Below are 27,990 nucleotides of genomic sequence, written 5' to 3'. Positions count from 1 at the left end.
TTTCCAGTGTGTCATGCAGCTTCCAGAAAAAATAATAAGAAAGCAAATGATGTGCAGAGAATCATTCCAAGAGGTAAGACCTGGGAAGACTTCTTGGAAGAGCTGAAAAATGTTACCTAGGTTTTGAAAAATAAACATGTCCTTAAGAATGATGATAAGCAGCCACCTTTATCCTAGCTAGAAAAAAAGCCTCCTTTTTCATTAAAACCACATAGTTTCTAAGTCTGTCTGTGGGTGAGGACATCTGTTTATGTGGAAAGATGCAAAACAAAGCATTCGTTTATTCAGTTCTGGCCTAATCAGGGTAGAACTGAATGGCAGCCATCGTGGTGGTTTGGCAATTGGTACACTCCCAGCTCCAGGTGGCCTTCTCTCTCTCCCTCAGCAACTCAGAAATAGAAAATAACTAGAAGATTATTGTTTTTTCAGCACGCAAAGGTCTATCTGCCTTAAATGAGAATACTGTCTGGCTGCCCTTAAGCAGGTCATACAATTCCATGCTTTAGTTGTGTATCTAACTCCCATGAATTCCTGTGTGCAAGGCGTAAGATAAATTTTAATTTGGAAATGAGCATCTATTCATTCGTCTACTCAGCAAATATTTCTGGAGCATCTTCTACACTCCAGGTTTTGTATTGCGAACTGTAAAGAATACAAACATCGGTAAGATTTTCTGTCCTTGCTCTCCAGGAACTTTAATCTCTTCTACTTTTCATGTTTTTAATTTATATGCTAATTATTTCTAAGCCCAAGCCTTATCTTCACACATGAACTTAAGATTCCTGAACTCAAATGCCTACAAAAAAATCTCTTGAAGGCACAATAGGTATATCAAGCATGCTCTATGCAAAACTAAAATCATTATCTCCCCTCCTCAAATTTACACGGACATCCATCCAAACATCCTATCTGAAAACACAATTCTTCCTTACACCTCACTGTTCCTTACTATCTATAGCCACTCAATCACTGAGTTCTTTTCCTTTCTAAATATTTCTCCAAGGAATTCTTACTTCTATACCCTTAGAACAACTGTGCTAGTTGAAGTCATTATCATTGGCCTGCAACAAGGCAATGATCATCTACAACTGTTCTCTTGTACTCCACTGTCACACAGAATCTAGTTTAAAATACAGACTTAACTGTTTCTTTCATCTTAAAACACATCAGTGGCTCACAACGTGGCATAATATAGAACAAGTTCTTTACGTAATCTGTAAGTCCCTCATGATCTGGCTGCTACATGTTCTTCAGCCTCCTTTGCCATACCAGCTTCAAACTTAAAACTGCAGTGAAGGTCTCATAATTGTCCATGCTATAACCTAACTTCATTCCTTTATTCATGTTCTTCTCCCTACTTGTTCTGTTATTCCCCACTTTTCTTTTTTATGCTAATCATTACTCGCTTGAAAGGCTCAACTTAGTCTAAACATTCTTTTCTACACTTACTCTATAACGTATCTTCATCTTGACCTAGTCATATTACATTAATCTCATGTTTCTATACACATTACAGAAGGGTCAAAACTGTGTTTTACCTAACCTCTCTATCCCCAGTACCCATGCCTTGCCTAGCATAAAGTTAGTTTTCAAATTAGATTTATAGATACAAAGTTATTCATAATGAAGATAGAAAGCACTAAACAAATTATAGTATATCCAGAAAATGGAATACTAAACAGTAATATAAATGCTTGAACTATGGACACATGACACAACATGGATGATGCTGTAAAATATTCTAAGAAAAAAAGCCAAATCTAAAAAAATATGCTGGGAACCAGCAGGTGGTGTGGTGGTTAAGGTACCAGATGCCCCACATCCACAGTTGGAGTCCCAAACCTGGCAGCTTGCTTTTTTGCTTTCCCTCTTTCTTTTTGTCTCTTTCTGGTGAGTGCATTTGCCCTATAGAAAATAGTAATAATAAAAATTAAATTAAATAAATAATTTTTAAAATATATATGTGTGTTTGTGTGTGTTTTTATGTCTAAATATATATTTTTTTTTCACGTACTGCATGATTCCATGTATAAGACATTATAGAAAAGGCAAAACTATAGGGTCAAAAAAGGATCATTGGTTATCAGGGTATTGGAGTAGAGGGAGGTGACTGATCTCAAAGGGATTTGATGGAACTTTGGAAAATGATATAATTGTCCTCTCTCTTGATTTCAGTAATGTTTATGTGAATGTATACATTTTCAATGAATAATTTATTTAATTTTATTTATTTATTTTCTATAGGGCACATGCACTCACCAGAGAGAGAAAGTGAGAAAGCAAGCCACCAGGTCTAGGACTTGAACCATGGTCCACCTGGTGGAAGTTCAGCACCTTAACCACCATGCCACCTACCAATCCCTGTGAATGTAAACAGTTTATCAAAATGCATCAGACTAGGGACCAGCAGTTAGTGTAATGGCTATGTCGCTGGACTCCCACGTAGTCGACCGCGGTTCGAGTCCTGGACCCGGTGGCTTAAAACTCACGCCGGGCGCGTGTGCATGCGTGCCCAAGATCCTGAGAGGAGAATGGAGGAGAAGGGATTGTGGCATGGCCATCCCCCCTGGGGGGTGATTTCCTGCTTTCTATCTCTCTGTCTCTGTCTGTCTGGCGAGCGCACGCACCCTATAGCAAAAACCTCTCCAAAAAAAAAAAAATGCATCAGACTATACACTTCAAAAGAATTATTTTATTACATATAAATCATACTTCATAAAATGCTATAATAGATATAAAAGCAACACATTATGGGAAATTAAAATCACAAAATACTCTCAGGGCTGGCAGATGGCATGGTGGTTAAGGTACTAGACTCCCACATGGCCAACTCTGTTTTGAGTCCCGGACCTGGTGGCTTGCCTTCTCACTCTTCCTCTCTCTATATCTCTTTCTGGTCAAATTGAATAATAATAATAAACAAATGAAATTAAAATAATTATTTTTTAAAAAATAAGGACAAAATACTCTGGTTTGAGGAATCGACAAAGTAGAATGAAAAGCAGTTGGATAATAAAAAGATAGGACACTCCATGCTGATATGCCAAACATTATCATTTCATTGCAGAATGGCCACATTACATGATAGTAGCTGTGACCTAGAAACACTTCCCATGAAACCTATAGTGATTTTCTGCTACTAATTGTCACAGATACCAAACATGCTAGGTTTTTCATAAACCAGACAAACATTGTGACCTGGCACCTCCTTCACTTGTTTGCCTTAATACCAGTTAGAAACACATCCCACCCCACATATCCTCATACACACACTCACAAACTATTCAACTGGTATTTCCCATTTCTTTTTTCCCCCTTTGACCTCTGATGAGACAAGTTTCCAAAGGAATGTTTCTTAGATCACTTTCTAACCTTTTCAGTTAACAAAGGACTGGTCAGTCAAATTGTAGTTTCAGCATAAATCTTATTAGCTAATTAAAGACAGGTCTATAAAATAAAAGTTGGAGTAGAAATTTTCTGTAGTTTTACAGAGAACAGGCTGTACAAGGCATACCTAAATATGCCACAGATGGCCTTAAAACATGACTCTCTCATTAGTAGGTAAAATACCTCACAAGAAGTACATCTGTATGGAATTAAAATCCCTGGTACACAAAAGTTAAATAAAGCATTTTCTAACACAAATGTTGCCTGAACATATCAAAAGTCTCATATCCTAGGACTTTCTAAAGTGAACACAAAAGTGAGAAAAGTGGATTATTCCAAGCAACTAATGGAGGCAAAGAACTGACAGGTGCTAGTTGGTCTGGAGGTCATTTCTTTACTAGGAACCACCAATGTGTTCTTAGTCATTCAGATTAAATCTAAACTCTTAACCCTAGTATTTGTGGGGCCCCTTCATTTGGCATCTACAGTATATCCAGCTTTACTGCACTCTGGTGGGTGATTCCGAGTCGGTCACAAGCACCACGCAGTAGATGAATCCTGTTTCAGTCCCTCTTGCATCTGGTTTGATTTAACCATGCTTTTGTTGAGCAGCAGAGCCACGAACCAACACAGACCACCTCTCTGGAGGTTGAACTTGCTGAGGCACCTTCTACTGGTGACCTACCATCTGGGTCAGATCTTCCCAAACAAACCCAAGTTTGGTGAAAATGTGTCCAGGTATTTTAATATGAAACAACAGTGAAGTATTTGATTTTATTCATATCAATATCCCTCTAATTAGCCCGTCATCTTAACCTACCAAAAAGAATTTTTCACTCCTACCTGTACCATTGTTTACAAACAACTTCAATCTTTCCAATATATCCTCTAATACTTTTCTTCATTACACCACATACAGATTACTTGAAGATCTAATAAACTTGAAAAACATATTTTTAAGGTTTTTGCCGTAGGTCATGTGTGCTTGTTGGAGAGACAGAAAGAGACACTTTGAAAGAAAGTGAGAAGTCACCCCTCCCGGGGGGGAAGGGCACACTGCAATCCCTTCTCTTACATTTCTATTGAGGGATTTGGGGCACACATGCATACATGCCTGGCGTGAGTATCAAGCCACCAAATCTGGTACTCAAACCTCAGTCAGCCTTGTGGGAGTACAACACCTTTAACCACCACACCACCTACTAGTACCATGAATTCAAAAAACTTAAGTAAAATTGATGAGATAGTGTTTGTTTTTTATTTTTAAAGATTTATTTATTTATTTTACTTAATTCTATTTTGGGGGGGTGTTTTTGGGGGGGTTCTGTTTTTTGTTTGTTTTTGTTGTTTTATTGTTTTTGTTGTTTTTGTTTGGTTGGTTTTTTCCCACAGAAAGAGAGAGAGAGAAAAAGGGAAAGTGAGAAAGCAAGCTGCCTGGCTTGGGACTCGAACCACGATCAGCCCTGTGGGAGTCCAGTACCTTAACCATCACTCTATCTGCCAACCCTGAGATAGCGTTTGTTAAAAGTAATATAAAATGTTCTTAGATTGCTATTCAAGAATAGGCAGCATTTCATTCTTTTTTTTTTACAGACAGAGAGAGACATAGAGACAGAAAGCGAGAAATCACCCCCCGGGGGGATGGTCACGCCGCAATCCCTTCTCCTCCATTCTCCTCTCGGGATCCTGGGCATGCACGCACACGTGCCCGGCGTGAGTTTTAAGCCACCGGGTCCGGGACATGAACTGCGGTCGACGATGTGGGAGTCCAGCGACATAGCCATTATGCTAACTGCTGGTTCCCTTCATTCTTGATGTTGGTATATATAGGTTGAGATGTTATTTAAATTTTGTAATTACCCATTAGCTATATTAATGTGGTGTTTATAACTTCCAAAGCAGCAAAGAGAAAGGAATCAAGAAAATCTGATAAATACAGTGAAGATAGGAAAAGAGCAAAGGAGGGGGCAACATGCAGACAAAAAGATGACAGAAGTAAAAGCACACATCTCCTCCATAAAAGCCAAACTCAGAGTTAACCAAGTGACATGGTCATTAAGGTGGCTGAATCACAAAAGGCCGACTATGTGGTTTGAGTCCCAGACCCAGCAACTTGCGTACATGCCAAAAAAAATCCCATGAAAGAATGGAGAAGGGATTGTGACATGGTCATCCCTCTAGGGTGTGACTTCTCACTCTCCCTCTCTTTCTCTTTCTCTCTCTCTCTGTCTTTCTCCAGCAACTGTACAAGCAGTATAGCAAACAAAACGAAATAAAACAAACAACAAAAATATGCCAAACTCTGTCTTTGAGAAACCAAAAACAAAAAGAAACCACAATTGTATGCTGTTTACAAAAGTAACACCTAAATTAAAATGGCTTAAAAATGTTCAAAGAATGGAACCAGCTAGTGCTTAGGACACTGGACCCCCACATGGCTGACTGTGGTTTGAGTCCAGGACCTAGTGGTTTGCTTTCTCACTTGCCCTCTCTCTGTCTCTCTCTAGTCAAATTAAAAAATAATAATAATAAACAAAAATTAAATAAGGAGTTCTTTTGAAAAATTGTTCAAAGAAAAGAAAACAAAGAGGGAACCAGCAGTTAGCGTAATAGTTATGTCGCTGGACTCCCACGTAGTCGACCATGGTTCAAGTCCCGGACCCGGTGGCTTAAAACTCATGCCGGGCGCGTGTGCTTGCGTGCCCAGGATCCCGAGAGGAGAATGGAGGAGAAGGGACTGTGGCGTGACCATCCCCCCCCGGGCGGATGATTTCTCACTTTCTGTCTCTATGTCTCTCTCTGTCTGTCTGGCAAGCACACACGCCCTATAGCGAAAATCTCTCCAGAAAAAAAAAAAAGAAAGAAAGAAAGAAATACCTATATTAATATCAGAGAGAGTAGAATTCAAGACAAAAATATTGAATGATGAAATGAAGGTTATTTTATGTCAATGAAAGGTACACTCAGCAGTGAAGATATTACAAAACTAAATACTGGCATGTCAAATATCAAGATATATAAAGCAAAAGTATTAGAAACAAAACAAATATTTTTTAAGAATGTAACTGTTAAGCGGTATTATCTTTGACAGATTAAATAGACAATAAATAAGAATATAGACATTTTGGATAATGTGAAAACTCTTAATAATAAATTCCTCTTAATTCTGCCTACTGAAAATGTACTTTCTTTCCAAATGTTTTTGGAATGTTTGCCCAAATATGTAAAATAAAATGCAATAAAGAAACACCAAAAATGTCAATAAACAACATAAAATGGATATGTGACTTTGTAAAAATAAATGGTTTATTAAACTTTTTAACTAGTAACATTTAGCAATTTTAAAACACAAATAACTTAAACTAAAAGCATGAAAATTATTGGTATGAGCTTTTTAAAGAATGACAATGGAAACTTTCATTAAAAAGGTATGCCAAAAGCTGTTGTCAGAGGAAAATTTGTAGCCTTAAATATTTTATTAATAATTTTTTTAAAAAATACATTTAATTCAAAAAATGAGAAAATTAAATTATATATTTAATCTTTCACAACTCATATTGACAAATATAGAAAAGAATTATAATTCCTATTTTTGGTAAGTAGTTGAAGAAAAAGACACAATTGGTGATTGAATAAATAAGAAGGACTTAGCTGGATGGCAGTCTGCCACTAAGAATCAAAATCCCTAACAATTCCTCTTGTAATTCCTTCTAATGATGAATTTGCTCTAAGATATATCTTCGTATTTAAAACATAAAGTCAAAAAAAAAAAAAAACCCATAAAGTCTATGTCTATAAACAGTTAAATGTTTAGTAAAAGAAAAGCTAATACCAAGAGCAAAAGAATAAATCAATACTGTTAAATGACTCAGGGATTCATTATTATAGTTACTGTGTACCATGGTTACACTGGCATTTCTTCTGGAACCAGGACTGCAGAGAACTTTTTGCTAATTGTACACATATGATTTTAAGACTGTTCCCTGCCCCCTATATACCCTACATGCTCTACCTCAGTCTAATAATAACAGAAACAAAAGACAAAATGTTCTCCTTAAGACAAACACCTTTCTGGTCTTATAATCAAGGCTCCTCAAAGCTGAGAGGTCTCAAAAAAAAAATTTTTACACTAAACCATTTTCCACTGAAAGTAGTTTCTCACACATCAGTAGGCATAAGGACACACAACATAATCTCTTAGTTTTTTTTCTTTTTTCTCCCATAGGATAACTATGACATTAGCTATTGATAAAATGTAAAGGGAAATGCTGTAAGATCCAGTTCACATTTTACTTCCTCCTTTTCCCCTTTAAACCTAGCACCGCCTGCTGGCAAATGTCTACCCCTCTTATTTGTAAAAACAAACAAACAAAATTGCCAGAGGATTTATGTGCTCACCAGAGAGAAAGAGAGAGAGAGAGAGAAGAAAGCACCTCTCATGGGGGTTGGTCACACCAGAATTCCTTCTCTTCCACTTTTCCTTTCAGGATTGTGGGCATGCATGCACCCATGGCCTGGCATATTTTCAATCAGCCAGGTCCAGGACTCTACCAGAACCCTTGGTGTCAGCCACATGGGAACCAGCTGCCTTAGCCACCAATCCATGAGCTGGCCCATATTCTTCTCATTTTAAATTCTATTCTCTAGAAGTTTCTTGATAAATTCATGCACACTACAACAAAGTGAATAAAGTTTATCTCAGGAATTGTTTGCATTAAAACAGTAGTCAAAGTCATTATTGCATTTTAAGGGAGGAGGGTAAATTTTCTAGGATACCTAAAACCCCAAAGCACTTTTAGGTCTGGAGAAATATTTTGTCAGTTACATGAGGTTACTGTAAAACTTTTAAATCTGCAAGAACGGTAACTTCACAGTGAAAATGGAATCAATTGATAGATGGAGGGACAGAGAGATAGACAGATAATTCTGCATTAGACAATAAATTTGATCTCATTATTTATGTTCTCTTTACTCTTCTCAAATGTTCTGGCATGTTCTATTAACTCCCTGAAGTGGAAGTGTGATTAAATAAACATGACAATTTTAGATGGGCTTTCAAAATATCATAAGAGGTGTTCCATTTATTTATAGAGTTTCTGCCTGAGGATATAAGCAGATGCCTGAAGAACTCCATTGCATTAGGACAGACTCACTTATATCTTGTAAAACTTCTTTTACTTTGACATTACTTAATTCTGCATCTTTTCCAGCTCCAGCAGTGGTTTTTATAGCTTTCCCAAACCATCTTCCTTTTGTCAGCTACATGATCTTGAGGTCAGAGTTTACTCCACTGTGGCAAAGAAAATTCTAGGCAAACATTTTAGTCATGTAGTCATTTGTACAGCACACATCTATTTTGAAGGGGATAAAGTTCTCCACTCAATGATGTTATCTGTAACTCTTGCTTGCTTTTGCTATTGTAAGTATTTCTCCCCTCAAAAAATAGAAAAGAAAAGGAAACCACTTGCTTCTAAGTTGCTCTCTGGTTGACTAGCATCCTCTTCAGAGGAATCCATAATAAATGTGGATTCACTGGATGGAGCCAAGTAGTGTCACTAGAATAGTTAAAATACCTTATAATCCCAAATACTTTACATGGTTTTAGGTAGATGCAATAGATACCATAATAGCCTAATTCTTACTCACTTACATCAAAATATATATTCCTTAAGAGGAAAGAAGTTTACAGAAAACCCAACAGGGCTGATCAGATGAAGAAAGGTGTCTACTCGTGTTAGAGGCAGAAAGAAAGCAAGAGTCAATGCCGTGGATTTTCCCTTTCCCCCCTTTAAGTCACCTCATCTGATAAAAGATTCAGTAGCTAAACACTGTGCCTTGGAAGCCAGATCCTACTCAGCCAGTCATAGTTCAAATGCCAGCCCTGAGAGCGTGAAACACATGATGGACACATGTGCGTGCATGTCCTCCATCCTGGCAGGATGGAGAAATGGAGGAAAAAGGACTGCAGAGTGATAGAATGGCTATATTCCTTAGGTAGTGTTTGTGCTCTCTCTCTCTTGCTCTCTCTCGCTCTCTCTCTTTCTCCCTCCCCTCCCCTCTCTCTCTCTCTCTCTCTCTCTCTCTCTCTCTCTCTCTCTCTCTCTCTCTCTCTCTCTCTCTCTCTCTCTCTCTCTCTCTCTCTCTCTCACACACACACACACACACAAAAACCCTCTCTCACAAAAAAAAGAGAGAGAAAGAAAGGAAGGAAGGATAAAAGAAGAAAAAAAGAAAATAAAAAGGATTTAAGGTCAATGAATTTTAAAAATAATCACCATCATTTGGGAATATTCTTATTTTGTGGCAGAAGGTTTATTTGCATAAGTTCAGTAATGCTTGTTGTATTGAATCATAAATTGGAAATACTCATTATTGGACAGGGCTTTGACTAGAATGTCTTACCTAAAGATCAATCAGAAAACTATGTAACTAAGGTGGATCTCAAGTAAGCCAACAGAATCTCTTAGAAAGATGGCCTGGCACCATAAATAGTACTGCCTGGCAGAGCGTATGAGAGAAGATATATAAAAAAGAATTTATATCATAAAATAACCTGGACTTTCCTAGCTTAGTATTGTACTCATTAGAGATTGCAGAAGAGCAACCACACCAGAGGATTATCTTGAGAAAGACTCTAAAGGAAGAAAAAGAGACTGAACTTTGCTAGCATATGGTGTATCACAGAATGCTTGGTAGGCAGGGCTGAATTGAGAAGGTTTATGTGTGTCTAGTGTGCTGGGCATTTGACTTTCAACAATTTGAGTAGCTGACATGTAATATCTTCCCAAAAATATTTAAAACCATATTGTTTCTGTTGTTATAGAATCACAAACAAAATTATAAGAAATATTTTGAACATTATCTTTAAAATTCAGTATTTTGAAATTTTGAAAGTTGTTTATTAACTGTCAAGAACTATGGAGTATGAGCAAAATTTTTTTGATATGTAAAGTAAATGTTTGTGGGAAATGTAAAAATAAATAAAGTTAAAAAAAACTAATAATCACCATCATAAATCTTTTTTATTATAATTTTTGGTTTTTATATAATCATTGTGGGGCATCTTTGTGGGGCACAGTATGGTTTTTCAAAGCATACCCGCAATGCTTAATAATGAAATCAAATATATAGACATATTCAGCTTGTTTAGCATTGACCATTACATTATGCTATGTACATTCTACACATTCTGTAATAGTTCTACTAGGGTTTTCTTTGTTTTTTTGTTTGTTTGTTTTGTTTTATTTTTTAGAAATATACATGAATTATCAACACCAGTTTTTACTCTGGTGTGTGGCACACCATTCCATAACCTATTCCACTTGTTTATATTCATTCTTGTGTCTGTTAATCATTTTCTCCTTAACTCCACCATCACACTGCTCCCCATGCAGCTTCTGATATCTACCACTACTCTCTCCATTTCTATCTTTTTTGAAGGAGGCAGAATAGAAAATAAAGGACAAGAAGAAAGAGAAAGGAAGGAAAAGAAAGAAAACTCAAGAAAGAAGGAAAGAAGAGAAGGAAGGAAGAAGGAAAGAAGTCAGGAAGGGAAGTAGGAGGGAGGAAAGAGAAGAAGGAATGAGGAGGAAAGAAAGAAGGGTAAAGAGAGAGAAAGGAAGTGTTTGATCCCTCTTGCTCTCCTTTTTTTTTTTGGAGAGGTTTTTTGCTATAGGGCGTGTGAGCTCGCCATACAGACAGAGACAGACAGAGAGACAGAAAGCAAGAAATCACCCCCCATAGGGGATGGTCACACCGCAATCCCTTCTCCTCCAGTCTCCTCTCGGGATCTTGGGCACGCACACACACGTGCCCAGCGTGAGTTTTAAGCCACCAGGTCCAGGACGCAAACCGCGGTCGACTACGTGGGAGTCCAGCGACATAGCCATTACGCTAACTGCTGGTTCCCACCTCTTGCTCTCCTTTGGCCAGGATTTAGCTCCACGTGGCCTTCTGGAAGTAATTAAGGGACTAAGTAATGGGAGAAACTCTACAGTTTGTGCAAATTCAATTTCTGGAACAAGCAAAGAGGAAGCTGCTAGATGAGAGAAATGGCAAAGTCTGGGGAGACATTTTCAAACAATACAGGCTTCATCATGCTTCTTTAACTCCTTCCTCTTAAGGCACTACCTCCATACCCACTCACTGGAAAGCTGCTTCAATGAAGATTCTCTCTGCCCCTCTTCAAAGAGCTCTATCTACTCCTTTTTTCAAACTAAACAATTATGTGAGATTTATAACAGAGGCTTAAGAAGGCTGACAAGGTGGCATGGAAGTTAAGGTGCTAGATCCCACATGGCCAACTCTGCAGTTCACGTTCTGGACCCAACAGCCCAAAAAATACACTGGCCACATGTGTATGTGTTCCCAAAATACTGAGCAGAGAAGGGAGGAGAAGAGATTGCAGCATGGTCACCCTCTCTGGGTTATTTCTCACTTTCTCTCTCTCTGTCTCTCTTCAATGAATGCATACACTCTATGACAAAAACTCTAAAATAAAATTATTTTTAAATCCAAAAATAAAACAAGAAAGATATAAGATGTATTTATACTTTCAACGAACTTAGAGTAATTTTCTTCTGTGAAAAACTCTTATTCTTTGAAAATCTACCTGATATACAAAAAAATAAATCTTTTTTAACAAAAAGGTTGAAAACCAATTTCATCTCCTGCCTTCCAATAAATTAAACACCTTCCTGATCCAAAGATAATGATAAAATGAGCACTTTATCTTCATCCCAGCATATGGTAATTTTGTTTGTCCAGCTTTCATAAAAAGTCATGGTGGGACCAGCAGTTGGCATAGTGGCTATGTCACTGGACTCCCATGTAGTGGACCGCAGTTTGAGTCCCGGACCCAGTGGCTTAAACTCACACCAGGCGCATGTGCATGCGTGCCCAAGATCCCAAGAAAAGAATGGAGGAGAAGGGATTGTGGCGTGGCCATCCCCCCTGGGGTGTGATTTCTCACTTTCTGTCTCTCTGTCTCTCTCTGTCTTCCTGGCTGGGGCACGTACTCTGTAGCAAAAACCTCTCCAAAAAAAAAAGAAAAAAGTCATGGCAACCGAACCTCAAATCACACAAGGCATTTAAGGTTCCCTCTCCTGTCTTTAAATCAGTTGTAACTAGTGCTTAGGTAAGTATCTGAACAGTGCAAATTTCAAAACAGTCAGTTTTTTAAATTTCCAGTGTGTGTGTTCTGTGATATGAAACCCTAACATTTAAAAAATTATTATGTATTTTAGTATACAGTTCAATTTTTTTTATGTTTAAAACATTCTCTACATTCCAGGGTGCTAATTTGAGGTCAAATGCATGGAAAATGGTTTCTTTGACCCCTTCAGTAACATAAATCCATTTGATATTTCTATTGTCCTTAACGGCAATGTTTTTATCAATGCATCAGAAGCTCTAGGATCCAGTCTTTTAAAGGTCCTTTAAAATTAAAGGAATGCGATGATGAAATATAGCAATGGATCAGGCAATTTTATAATGTACGTCCCAGCCAGATATGGTTCATTCAACTGCTCTCTCGTGAGGCTGACCAGTAGGAGCCAGAAGCTGGAAAGGAGGTGGGGCAGGCAGGAGACATCATTGAGGAGACAGACCCAGATCAATGGGATTCCTGTGGAACCAGCAGAAAAGATCTCTGAAAGCTGACAGCTGTGGTAGTGGCCAAAGGGCTGAGACTCAAGCTGACATCTTCAAGGGGGATCATCGTACTTGAGAAGAATTTCCATAAAGTAGCTAGCTAGAAGTTGCTTGGTGAGATTTCCTCATTTTTCTCTCCAAACTTGATGATGTTGTCCTTCATTCTTTAACCAGCATTTTAAAATTATAATGTAGAAGTCATTGGGAAAAAAGTATGTACTGCCATTGCCATTTTATGAAGCTTAAGAGGAGAAAAAGTCAGTAAAATACTCAAGGGAAATTTACTTTTACAAGTCAATGATTTCTCCTGTAAGACTGCTCCCTAAGTTAATTTAAGCATCTTGCTATTTGAAAGCTATGTTAAATTTCTAGAGAAGTAATATTTCCCTTTTTAGTCCTCTACTGAGAGATATTTACATGTATAAATAAAATTTCTCCTTCTCTCTGTCATCCTAAAGTAGACGTCCCTTCATACTACACAGGAAATCACAAAATACTCAAAACAGTTTTAATATCTTCTTGAAATATGCTATATAAACTCCATGGTGCTTGCCTGAACATTGTCAACCTAGGGTAAATAATACTTAAATGAGTATCCACTTTCTCAGCCAGGAGGACTATTTCCCTACCAGAATCCCCTTCCAATTTGACTTAATTATGCTCTAAAATGCTAGCAGCAAAGTTAAGTGTGCTGTAAAATTGGAATTGTATTATAGTTCGTGTTCATTAGTATCCCCTTTTTGCTTTTAGAGAACTTTTAGAAAGATTTCACACTCTTGTGGTTTAAAAAAACATTTCACTACATTTTCTGAAATAGCCCTGAAGCCAGGAGTACATTAGAAACCCCTCTTCCCAACCATGCCAACGTTCTAACTTATTTCAAAAGCAACTCATTAAATCACACTTTCTCTTTCTATTAATGTTTTGTACTGTTACACATTTTCCCATATTTTACCCAGTAGGCTGCTTTAACCACCCAAGAATGTGATGTCCCCAGAGACAGGCTTATGTAAAAATAGAAATTCGAAAATTATTAGTGTATAAATCGTATCACTGGAAAAAATATTATAGATCGATGGGGCTGAGGTGGACTTTCTGAAGGAAAAACAGGTTAGAATGCCCAAAGGAAAATGACTGTTTATTCATAAATCCAAATGGAATTAACTGAAACAATTTAGTGGCAGTTTAATAACAGCAGTATCCATTGGAAGCGCTACAATTCTCTTTCACAGTGTGTCCATTAGCCAGCACTATATTTTGATTACTCTTCTTCAGGGACCAGCTTTAGTCAATTAAAAATGATTTATGATTCCAGGCCTCTATTGTAGTCATTTTGAGGAAAGTTCATACATCTCCATAACCATAACAACATATCCATCTAACATTAGATGGAAAATTTTTCAAAAATTGCATAATCTGATTGGTTGACAATGAGAGGTGAAAGAGATTTAAGAGCTTGATATAATCAACATCAATGTTCTATTGATTCTTAAAACCAGAAGTGCATTCCTTGCCGTCAAGTCTGCAGAACCACAACCCTGCTGCTCACTCCACACATTTGGGTTTCCCTCTGTGGGTCCGGCACTGCTCCATCAATCTCTTGCTTGTTTGATATCAGGAAATAGTGACAGATCATTTTGAAATTTAAATTAATCGTGTGCTTAGTTAATGCTTGAGTGGTTATGGATTACAACATGTTCTGTGTACCCCGTGTCTTAAATCTGCCTTTTAAAATGAAACATGAAAGGAAAACATAAATTTTTAAAACTAAAAAAAGTTTTGAACTAAAAAAAAAATCTACTTTAAAAGAAAAGGAACTCGATGAATGAATGAGTTGAAAAGATTTCAGCAAACCAACTCCAGAGTCTTAACACCTTTTTCCAGTGAAAAATATTTTTTCATATTTTTCAATAAATTTTTAATGAAAATATTTTCATCTGAAATATGGAAGTTCTCCACTTTCATAACCCTTGCTTTGCAACCAATTGTCCTTGATTCGGCTCTGCTTTCCTACCTGCCTCTTACTCTGATTCCACTGCCGAGAGCAGGCCTTCATCAAATCAGGACCTGTGCCTGGTCACCATCTGTCTACACGTTCACTCTTCCTGTCTACCCCAAACATCAGTGCTAGAGAAACCTTTTTCAAATATTCCATTCCTCAGTACACTGCTTTAGTCAAAATAACTCCTGTATTCCCCTTGCATGTAGTGGTTGACGATCTAAGCCCTGGCAATCCCACACACCTGTGTGTAACCATGGCCAAGAGGGCAACCGAGTAGGCGAGGTCCATGTCCTCACTCACTTCAACCAGAGCACATTAGCTTTCATCTGGTAGCATACTGAATCTCCCTGCTTAGTACATTGACACTTTCGCTTTATATACTTAATGCATTGGCAAAATATCATTTGCAAAACCACTTGACAACCCTGAAAATGTTTCCAAACCAATGACTTGCTTTCAATAAATAAATAAATATAACGTTCAAGGTTCTCCATGGTCCAATCTTATCCTATAGGTAAAAGCAGCCCCACCGTGGAAGGTGAGTGAAGCTCCAGGTTAGATTGCTTGTGCTCAAATCCAGGGCATATCTCTGCTAGCACTACAAACTTTGCTGAAACTGTTACCACCTCAGAGCCTTCAAAAATTTCTTTTTATGGGAAAAGAGCCAAACTGATAGGTACCTAGCTAATAAGCTTATAAGGATTAGATAAAATGATATAAGTAAAGCACTCAATATAGAGTAGACATAAAATCAAGGCTCTATGACAGCCATCATGACTTCTTTTCAAGTCTCCAATCCTATTGATAGCTCATGTGAACTCTCTGGTCATGAATGAACTGCCTGATCACCACTTCTGATACACTTGGACTTTATTGACAACTCATCTCGTTAGGTCTATATACCCAAATGGAAAATGCCAGCATTTCCTGATTTCTGGAAGTTGTCGCATTATAAGCAAGAATAGAAAGGAAGGAGGAGAGGATATTGAGAAGATACTGATGAAAGCACCTTATTACCACACATTTATCATTGAACTTCCTGCATTCCATCGGTCACTGTTCACTGATGCAGAATGATGAGAACTTAGAGCTTGCCTCAGTGGTGGGCTGGGGGAGAAAACAAAACTGGAAGATACTCCTGTTTTTACAGACACAATCTCAGTTCCTTAAGAATTCCTAAGTATATAAGACACAATCTCAAAGCAAAGTGCTTACAAAGTCAATCAGACCTGGAAAATACTTTAAAGTTCTTTAGAATTCCCTGGCTCATTTCAAAGAACAGGAGTAAAGTTTCACTTCTGAGCCAGCTTTCTTCCTCATATTTCATTCCACTGTTTGTTGGTTTCCTCCACAAGGTAATGTATTTTAATATTTTTATATGCTTCCCAGAGTACTTTGAGAAGGAGATACCTTATGTGCATAAAAATAATATATTCCAGGGCCAGTAAATAGAGTAATGGTTACATTGCAGAACTTGCACATAGTTGATGATAGCTCAAGTCTCAGACCCACTGTCTTAAAATTCACACTGGGATTGTGTATGTGTGCCCAAAACCCCAAGAGTAGAATGGAGGAGAGGAGACGGTGGTATGGCCATCCCCCCTGGGGTAATTTCTCTCTTTCTGTCTCTCTGTCTCTCTCTGACTGGTGAGCACATGTGCCCTATAGCAAAAATCTCTCTCTGTAAAAAAACAAAAAAAGTATGTGTATGTGTGTGTGTGTGTATTTCATCAAAAATATTCTCCTTTCTACTACCCATGTAGTTTTCTTTACTCTATGCAACACATTCCTGGATTTTGGTCACTAGCAGAAGTATAATAAAACCACAAGACATTTGAGCATTTCCTCCTTTCTGGGATTGCATTAGGTATACTTTGAGATGGAATGAGTTTAACCTCGTCAAGTCACAAGTGCCATACTCAGTACATTTTTGTTTCAATGTGTTGATGAATTTTAGGAAAGTCTCAATCCCACTTGCCATGCCAACTTCATCATTAGATTTTCAATTTTCTTTGCCATTCATGGTTAATCAGATCACTATAACCCTAGATTTAATATATTTTTCCAGTTTTCCATTCCTTCCTCACCATGGACATGCCCTATTAAATGTCTGCCAATTCTAAAATTCAGTACTTAGAGGAAAAGGGGGATCTTTTGCTTTGGCTCCTAGAGCTGTAATAAGAGCATCTTGGATTTCCTACAAATACACATCTGGCTGCTTGCCTTTGTTGTCCCAGGCAAATCAGTTCCAGGAGAACATCCATCGCTTGAAATCTTTGGCTTCATTCAGAACACCAACTGGGCTGGAGTCTGCTTAGCCTATTCTACATGCAGATGAAAGATCGGGGAAATACATATTGCTGTATTTGTCTTTAGATCTTTCTTTGTGGACTCATGCAACTGTAGAAGCAAAAAAAAAAAAAAAAAAGTTTATGAATCAGCTGCCACTATATGTCAAGCACTGAGCTACATTCTGGGCAAAGTACACAAGCCTTTGTCCTCAAGAAATTCACTACAGGTAAACTTTCCATGCTTAGTTATCAACTGAGACAGAACCAACTAGAAGAGACATTTACTAAATGGTCAGACGTCTTTGCTGAAGAAGGTGAGCATCTCTAAAACCTATAAGAAAGGCCTCCAGACACACTATATGAGTTCCATTAGTGTAGGAAAAAAATAAACGCTCATAATTTATCAGGTTATTTGAGACAGACTTAGAGATCCATTAATGAATATAGAGTCTGAGATGCCCGCCCTAACAAAACCAAGTAAATAGGTGATTTAAAAAAATTCCTAGTCACTAAGAGGTTATATGACCCCCCCCCAAAAAAAAAGCACTCATTCCATTTTGTGAAATGGAATATTTATGCTACCAACATGGAGGACGTGTCAGAGTTGGTGACAAGGGATCACAGCTGAGCTACGCAGGAGGCTGAGGCAGGAGGACTGTAACATAGTGAGACACTGTGAAAAAAAATTTTTCAAACACAGCTGAGGAGACCTAGTAACATGTCTTTACCATTCTACGTGTTACCAAAAAAAATTTTATTAATGCAAAACTAAAAAAATAAGAAACAGCCTGCCTTTCACTTTGATGAATTCTTTCGATTTAGTTGTGATATCCTCACTCAGAGGATTAGAGATAAACTTGGGAATTTTTAAACTTAAACTTACCTCTCTAGTTTATTTGAACTCTTTAAAGTGTCTCATAATGATAATAATAGCATATTTATGGATGAATATTATCAATCACTGATAGATGTTCCCAAGAGGAGAAACTCCCCAGAGTGTCCTGAACTCACTCAGAACTCTTATTGCTCACTTTACACTGGGCTTTTAGGTTTGTTTAAAGATGTATAAAATTTCATGTACTTTGACAATCTCCTGAGGGTTCTTGTGTGTATTGTTTATTCCGCTATGTACATGATAGAACATTCACTCAAATTTTCTTCCTGGACAGCTTAGAGGCTTGAAAAGACTGTAAATATTTAGTCAAACCTTGAAGTCAAAACTATCCACATTTGCTCAAAATGCCTCTCCTTGGGAAAGTCTTGAACATCTGTTTAGAAAATCTATAACCAGCTTCTAATCGAACACAAACTATAAAATGCAGAGTGACGTCATCTCTAAGGGAATAAGATCTGTGGAAGATATGTATGTGGAACACGAATTAGAATGTAAATGTATCAATTGCAATGTTTGAGGAAAAAAATTAACTCAGAATGGATTATCAGTTGGGCATATTCCTTTTCTCTAAATTAAGAAAGAGGTTTAAAGGTAGAATGTTTCCAGAATTGACTAAAATAACAGTTTAACAACATCCTCAAAAATTTGAGTTTTTCCTGCCTTGCCATCCTTAGCAGGCAATCTTTTTTTCCTGCCTCTTACATCCTCATGGTTACAAGTTGGCTGCGGGTGCTCCAAAGTTTTAAATCCTAACCATCAATTTTGAAAAGGGCAGGCCAGACTGCATCTCTGTCTTACCCTTTTTTTCAGGACGAAATAATGCTTTTCCAGAAGTAACATGTGGAAGTGTTTTCATGTCTTATTGATGAGAAAGGTGTCAATTAGTAGCAAAATCATGGCATTAGCATTCTTAGACTAATCAGGGTTTCTGGGACTGGAGAAGTATTAGAAGTCTTTGGCTGCCCAACACCTGAACAAAATTGGTGAGAAGTGGAAAGGGTTATTGGGAAACCAAATGTCTATCAGGCCAGCAAATATCAGTGCCTTCATTTTGTTTATGACCCAGCTTTCCTAATAACTGCTTTACTGAGAAGGAAAGAAGGCATAATAAGGCAGAGTTAAGATCATAGACCTTATCTAAATCAGGTTCTATAGTCATTGTGTCTAGGTTCAAATCCCCATTCTCAATTATGAGCTGTAGGAGTTCAGGCAAGTTATATAACTTCTCTGAGCCTAAATTTTCACCTCCGGACAATGCCAGAAAAAAATAGTACCCCACCCATAAGGTAACTTTATAGATTAAATTAAATAATGCGCATACACAATGCTTAGCTCACTATCTAGCACTGAGTATCAATAAAGATCAACAGTTCCTATTAATGCCTCTCACTCTTGAAACTAACTCTCAATGTCTAAAGGATTTAAAAATCTTTTTTATACTGCATAAAAACAAAAATAAAAACAAATCCTCAAGAATTCAAGGCCACCATAAAAATCTGGAGATGGGGAGAGAGAAGATAGCTCAGTTGAATTAAATCAATGAAAGCAGTCCAGCGCCTCAACAGCCACTTCACTTTTGAGTTCATATTTGATCCTTGGGCATATAACCACATCATTTATTTCAGGAAACAAAAAGAAAAGTGTGGGTGGCAATGATTAAACAACATGTATACAATCAATATCAAGTTAGCTATCACAGAAGGGCAATATCATATGTTTAAAATCAAATATGTTGGGCTCACAGTCTCTCTCTTTCATATTTTTTTCTCTGGCTGAAATTTATATTCATTTGGTGACTGTACTCTGTAAAAATGCTTAAAACCAGAATCCTGTGTCTCCTTTCCTACCCACAGAAACTTTTGCCAGGAGACTTAAACAAATAAGTAGAAACTAGGCATTGTTTTCAAATTCCAGCTTTATTAATTCTCAAAACTGAGGGTTTTCTAAAATACACTTAGGTGGCTTTAGATCATCATCTCCTTAATCTTTTCCATATATTAGACCTGATTATTTATTATTAAGAATATCTCATTTTCTTGGCAAGGTTAGATGTTTTTATTCTAACTTTACCTGGACTGGCACCCCCCAGGAAAGAGCTAAAACAGTAAGCCGATCAGAAAATGAATAAGGAAAGAAAGAAAGAAAAAAAAAAAAAAAAGATGAGCAGGTTTAATAAGTACTGCTGAAAGTTTCTCTTTGCCAGCACTCTGTCATCTCTCTAACGTGTGACCAACACAAGTTAGAATTTTAAATGACATTTTTAAATTGTATTTATAACCCCCATTTGAAATCTGCTCTGAAAAACTTTCTGCTCATCACTAAGCTATTGGAACTTTAGTATGATTCTAGTTTGGATGTGCCAAATGAAATAGCAAATCTCCCCTCACATTTTTATAAATCCCTGTAGCAATTTTTGAAGCTTGAAAAAAATGATTTTGGAGGTTTTTATAAGCTTCTTATAAAACTTATTCTATGAGTTTCTTTAGTATGAAAAGGGGCATATAAGCCACATAGGTAGACAGAAAATCTAGAAGAAAAGCATAAAAAAATCTAAAACAAAAGTATAAGTCTCTGAATCATATGGTACAACATCCAGTTTTCTTTTTAGTTGTGAATTTGCCATATGAGGATAATAAGAAAATAATTCCAAATACAATATCCATGGATTCTTTGTCTCTAGAGACCTAAGATATTAGTTCATCCTCACGAAAAGTAATAATAATAATGACAACTCCAACAATAACTAATATCTCACATGTTAGTTGTTAATCAAACTTTGAAGAAGACAAAATAATATTTTGTATGTAAAATAGACAGTTAAGAAAACTAAGTTGTTCTATGTAAAGATAGTGTTCGCTCAATGTGCAAATAAAATTGGGCAAAAATTCATGGCACTGTGGAAAAAAAGCCAAACAATACCAGTTAGGGCAAGAATTGAAAATGACACCATCTAAGCCTGTTCTTGTTTAGGTATGTCAAGAGAAAAGATCTATAATAATTTTTTGGCTTTTCTTTAAAAGAATTTTTTTTCTCCTTTGTTCTATAAGGAAAAAAAAAAAAAAAACAATAATTAGCAAACCACAGATGGGAATGAGTTCTCTCATTTAACACAACAAGATATGCCACCCAAGACCACAATTGCTGCATCTCCATTTATCGTGCTCATTTTTCCCTTGCTTTTTTTAAACACCAAACCTCAAGCAAAGTGCAGTGAGTTGTCACTTAAAGTGCCTTAAAGAACCAAATAAGACCAACTGAAAAGAGTTTGAGGGATTTTACCAAGTTATCCCATCCAGAAAGATAAAAAATACTCATCATTAACCCTATGCAAGTGTCTTGTTAATGCTCTGGAACATGAAAAGTACATGAATTAAGCCCTTGCTGCTATAAGAATTTACAAATAAGTAGGGAGAATAATGATTATATATCAAAATAAATTATGTCCATAAATTTTTTTTAAAAGTTGGACCACAGTTCAAAGATTCAGTAAGGTTTATTATTTCTTTTTAATGCTAGTAGTGTCTGTTTCTATTGGTTTTAACTTTCTGCTCTCCCAAACATTGACAGTGAAAGTGAAGCAAATCCTAAATGGGAAAGGGTAGAAAGTCCTGAAGGCCTGGAGAAGTCTAGTATAACAAGAACCCCAGAAAATAATGTGAAAGACTTCCCCTTCAATGTCATACTCTCCATGGAATACAAGTTCAGAGAGAGGAGATAGCATGTCTGCATTATTCAAAATATTCTTTCTTAGAACCTAGCAAATTTTCAATGAAAATTAAGTTGCTGTCATTGTTAAACAATCATAGGGAAGTATTTTTGAAAACTAATTAGGATAGCTTGTGACTGTTTATTTTTATCACCCTAGCCCCTATTGGAGAGAAGGGAAAAGGAAAGACAGAGTTTTCAAAGACCGATGCTGGTAAAGGGATTATCTCCTATTAGGATCCAGAGATATACTGAAACCAAGGGCAGGTACAGAGGTATAGTTGAAATGTAAAATTCTAATGTGTTACCTAAATAAAGTAGAGAGCAAGAGCCAGGGTATAGGAAAACATGAGAGAAACTAGTACAGATATTTAAGAGGAGGCCTGCTGTTGTCTGCGTGATGTATGAGTACACCACAAACTGTTAAAGAATTTTTTTTAAAAAAAGGCGTTCATAAATATTCATAAATATTGTGAAACATCCTGCACCAGATCTAAAAGTATTTTTTAAGAAACAAATGACTCAAACATGTCACCTGAAAAATGTTATGGGAAATTAGGGAATGAAGTTACATGACTGAATAAAAAAATAAATATACAAAAATCAGTAGTATTCATTAGAAGAAAAAATGTAAAGTTATTTCTAAAAGCAATTTGAAAATATGATTTTAAATTCACAGTATCAACAAAAATTACAAACCTAACAAAATATAATCAATGACAACAGGAAGAAAGTTTTACTAAGAAAAAAGACCAGAATAAATGTAAAGACACAGTACATTCCTAGTTAAGATAGTTCTACATTTTACAATAATCAGCTCTCTTATAGAAATCTGTAATTTAAATATAATTTTGATTCTGTGTTAGCCTTATAGCACATAAGTTGTACAATAGATACTCAAAAAATAAAGAGAAAAGAATAAAGGCATAATTTTCTTTAAAAAATCAGGTCACAGAGGAAAATTACAAGAGAGGAAGAAAGGAACAAGCAATCAACAAAACAATCAGAAAACATGTACAAAATGGCAGTATAAGTTCTTATTTGTCTATAATTACTTCAAATGTAAATGAATTAAATTATCTAATAAAAATACATAGAGAATCTGAATGGATTAAAAAACAATATCCATCTATATGCTAACTACAAGAAATCCATTAGCTTTAAAGACATACATAGGCTGAAGATGAATATATGGGGAAAAAGATAGTTTAGGCCAAGAGAAACCAAAAAAGGTTACTATATTATATCAGGTAAGTAGACTTTAAATCAAAAACTATTAACAAAAGATTAAAAAAAGGTCAAGATGAATATAATTCTAGTACTTAAGATGCATCCCTTTCTAATTAAATTTTTAGAGTGTGTCCCATTGCAAAAGAAAATTATGTGTAGGTAGGACTTATTGAAAAAGAATTGGGACCAGCAGGTGTAGTGGTGATTAAAGCACTGGACTTCCAAATGGCCAACAACAGTTTGAGTCCTGGACCCGATGGCTTGCTGTCTCACTTTCTTTCTCTCTCTCCCTATCTCTCTCTCTCTTGGGTGAATTTAATAATAATAACAATAACAATAATAAATAATAAATGCAATTAAATAAATAATTATTTTTTTAAAAGGAGAAAGAAAGAAAATAACGTCAGGCCAGTAGCTGGTAGTGGTTAAGGCAATTGGATTCCACATGGCCAACTGCACATTTCAAGTCTCAGATCCAACAGCTTGAAAACACACTGGACATACATGCATGTATGCCCAAAATGCTTAAAGGAAGATGGAGGAGAAAGGACTGCAGCACAACCATACACCCTCATGGGGTTACTTTTTCACCTTTCCTTTCTCTCTCTCTCTGACAAGTATATGTACCTTTGCTTCCTTTCTTGTTTCCCGGACATCTTGGCGGCTGCTTTTGGTTGGGGGCTGTCCTGCACCTAAGGCAGGAAGATTGTAGCTGCAAAGAAGACAAAAATGTCACTGGAGTTGATCAACTCTTGGCTTCAACTTGTTATGAAAAGTTGGAAGTACGTCCTGGAGTACAAGCAGACTCTGAAGATGATCAGACAAGGCAAAGCCAAGTTGGTTATCCTTGCCAACAACTGCCCAGCTTTGAGGAAATCTGAAATAGAGTATTATGCTCGGTTGGCCAAAACTGGTGTCTATCACTACAGTGGAAATAATATTGAATTGATTGGGCACAGCATGTCGAAAATACTACATCGTATGTACATTGGCTATCATTGATCCAGGTGATTTCGATATCATTAGAAGTATGCCCAAACAGACCAGTGAAAAGTAAATTATGCAACCTTTTTCTTTAATAAAGCTTGGAAGAGCTTTTTTAAAAAACAAACAAACAAACAAAAAAACAATAACAACAATAAAAAAGGTATATGTACCCTTTAGCAAATTAAAACAAGAAAAAGACAACAATGTTGGTGTTCAGTAAGACTTTTAAGAGAAAATTTGACTCTTCAAATTTCTGTCTTCCCCACTGAGCTGGGAACCTATATGATTCCAACATGTAATCCCAATTATATCAAAGGTGGAAATTTAAATACAATTAAGAATCAAAGTAGAGAGTTCATTTGAACTGTGGATGTCAGCCCTCAGGGAAACAAAGCCTGTATCAAATCAGACTCAGGGCTCAGTCATCAATACAATACAATAAATCGAAACATATAATAACAAGATGTGATAGGCCTGGTAGAGGCAGTCATTGGGTTAGGTGATTGGTCAAGTGTACCAGAAACAAAGCATGATGACTGGCAGTACAAAATCAGAAAACACGTAGCAATTCCAATGAGCAGCTGACCTCATGGAGACATGAGGCTGAGGATCCAAATACAGGATTGACATTTGGGGTAGACTATAATAAGTCCTGATTCAGCAAGACAGAGTCTAAGTTTGAGTCAAACAAAGTAATCAGTAGGCTACCCAGTCAAGGATCTGGGTGTACAAGAGGAGATTCCTACCACAGCTCGACTACCAACCAGGGTCACTTAGTAATGTCTAGATACACTTCAATTGTCATACCTAGAAAGATACTACTAATATATACCAGACAGAGCTCAAGGAAGCTTACAAAAATCCTACAGTAGACCAAATGACCTCTCATAGCAAAGAATTATCTGGCTCAAAATAATGCCACTGTTGAGAAATCCTAGTATAGGGAGAAAGATTACAATTACAATCTGGCAATAGGAGTTCATTCACACAACAAAGCAAAAACATGAAAAGGAAGCAAGATTAAAACAGCAAACTTAAGCTGGAATTGAGTGTCCTGAACCACCAAACAGGCTCTTTCATTTGTTCAAAAATGGCCATGTAAATCTGAAGAGCTCAAGTAAAAGGCACTCTAAAGGGTCAGTCCCTGTCTCTCCACTTACTAGTGGAGGGATCTTTGGCAATCTATAAGACCCCTATGCTTCAATTTTCTTTCCTAAAAAAAAAAAAAATAGGCATAATAATAGCATCTACACCCAGAATTGCTATGAGACTTAAACAGGATAATGCATAAAAAATATTTCTGACACTGTGCTCAGCTCACACTACATTGTTGATCATTGATAGCTACAGATGAGAATCAGATAGCCCAGACTGAGAAAAGTGCTTGTAAATGGGAGAAAAGAGAAAAAAAAGGCAAAACAGGACACTTAACTAATCTCCTCCAAAATTACCTGGCAAAGAGTTTTCACAGAAAATGTCCAATCAAGAATTGGTTTATGGGACCAACAGTTAGCGTAATGGCTATGTCGCTGGACTCCCACGTAGTCGACCACGGTTTGCGTCCCGGACCCAGTGGCTTAAAACTCACGCTGGGCACGTGTGCGTGCGTGCCCAAGATCCCACGAGGAGAATGGAGGAGAAGGGATTGCAGTGTGGCCATCTTCCCTGGGGGGTGATTTCTCGCTTTCTGTCTCTCTGTCTCTCTCTCTCTGTCTGGCAAGCGCACATGCCCTATAGCAAAAAACCTCTCCAAAAATATTTTTAAAAAGAATTGATTTACTTACAGACAAAATTTTACCATCAGTAAGTTAAAATTAGAGAACAAAACCACAAGAACAAAATTTATCTGAGATCCAATGCTCTGATTTAATTAAAGTGTTTCAATCTTGAGGAAGAAGAGGCACTTGGTGAGGGAAGCCAATGCACAAGACTACACCAAGCTCCTTCCTGCCTCCCAACTTGGCCCAGGAATATTCTGTGACTTCTTAGTTTTCTGAACCATGCAGCATAACATGCCACAACATGCGACATGACTCTCTTCCCTTCTTCCATCTGAAAATCTCAAGGTTAACCACAGGTGTACCTGGTCTCAAGAGTCTGGGAAAGGAAGCAATACCTAAAGGTAACTATATAAACACTGCGACTGAAGACAAGCTCCTCTACCAAGAACACATCTGAGAAGTAGAGCTCTTTTTCCTCCCCTGACACTATAGAATCGGCAATGAAAAAACAGGTAGTAGCGCATAATCCACCTGATGACTAGAAACCAACACAGAGGCACAGAAAATATGGAAAAACAAAGAAATACTTCTTCCTCAATGGAACAGAGCAACTCTTCTTCGACTATGGAAGTACAAAGGAATTTGAAGGCATGTCAGAAATAGAGTTCAGAATATTCATGGTAACAGAGGTAAGGAAGTCTTTCCAGGATTTGAAGGAGGTGTTAGACACCATTAAAAAAAAAAAATCAATCAGAACTCCTAGAGATGAAGACACTAATAGGGAAAGTCAAGACCTCCCTTGAAAGTACTAATAGTAGACCGAGAAAGCAGAATCTATGAGCTAGAAGACAAAAACTTTAAATAAAACCACCGAAAATAATAAAAGAACAACTTTTTAAAAATGAGGACCACATACAAGAAATACTAGATACTCTGAAATGCCCAAATATTTGAATATTAGGTTTTCCAGAAGGTGAAGAATCAGATAAAGGAATAGAAGGTCTAGTCCATGAAATACTTGCAGAAAACTACCCAAATCTAGAGAAGTGATCAAATATCCAAACCCAACAAAGGACCTCAAATAGAATCAACCCAAGAGGATTCTTTCTATGGCACATCATAGCCAGAATGATCAAAATCACAGATAAAAACAATATACAAAAAATGGCAAGAAACATCAAGTTACTTACAAAGGTAACCCCATGAGGCTAACATTGGACTTCTCAGCAGAAACAATGCAAGCAAGAAACAAAGGGAAGATAAATTCAAAGTATTAAAAGGAAACAATTTCTACCAACATTTTATACCTGGCAAGATTATCTTTCAAATGGGAGGGAAGAAAAGATTAAAAACAATTCTCAGATAAACAAAACCTGAAACACCAACACCAGACCAACTCTCCAAGAAGTTCTGAAGGGAGTGCTATACCAGGAAAACTAAAGAGAGACAGACAGAAATAAGAGAACAAAAACAACCAAGAAAATGGCAAACATAATGGTAGGGACAAGTCCAGAAGTATCAATAATAACACTGAATATTAATAGATTAAATTCTCCCATCAAGAGACACAGACTGGCTGAATGGATTAAAAAACAGAAACCCTCTATCTACTGCCTAAAAGAAACACACCTCATGGATAAAGACATACATACACTAAAAGTAAAGGGCTGCAAAAAATTATTCCATGCAAACAGAAACCAAAAAAGGGTTGGAGTTGCGATCTGATTTCAGACAAAACAGGCTTTAAGACAAAAAGTATAAAAAGAAAGGCGTTATATAGTAGTAAAAGATTCATTCATCAAGAAGAGATAATGCTTATAAATATCTACGCACCCAACACAGGGTACCCAAACACATGAAGGAAAGACCACTAGATCTAAAAGGAGAGATAAATTGCAACTCACTAATCATTGGGGAAATTATATGGGAAACGTCAAATATGAAATGATGCTTAGCTCTCGATGTATAAAAATTTGTGTCAATGGGTGTTCCAAAATTATATGATATTCTTAAATATCTGTTATGTAATAGTATATTATTATTCATACTTAAAATGCTAAATAGTTCCAATATAGTTTGTCACAGAAAGGATCAAATTGGTCAATTCTGGGTTGTGGTAAA

The 27,990-nt window shown here is 36.8% G+C and overlaps 1 pseudogene; it reads left to right on the top strand.

Moving 5' to 3' along the window:
- The window catches only part of LOC106733897 (60S ribosomal protein L30-like), a 68,172-nt pseudogene extending 43,954 nt beyond the window's left edge, over window positions 1-24,218 (top strand).
- The last annotated feature ends 3,772 nt before the right edge of the window (window positions 24,219-27,990 follow it).

The sequence above is a fragment of the Tupaia chinensis genome, unplaced genomic scaffold (assembly GCF_000334495.1).
Source record: "Tupaia chinensis unplaced genomic scaffold, TupChi_1.0 Scaffold145870_1, whole genome shotgun sequence".
In the NCBI taxonomy this organism is placed as follows: domain Eukaryota; kingdom Metazoa; phylum Chordata; class Mammalia; order Scandentia; family Tupaiidae; genus Tupaia; species Tupaia belangeri.
The sequence above is the reverse complement of the archived record's forward strand: the minus strand, read 5'-3'. Positions and strand labels throughout refer to the sequence as shown.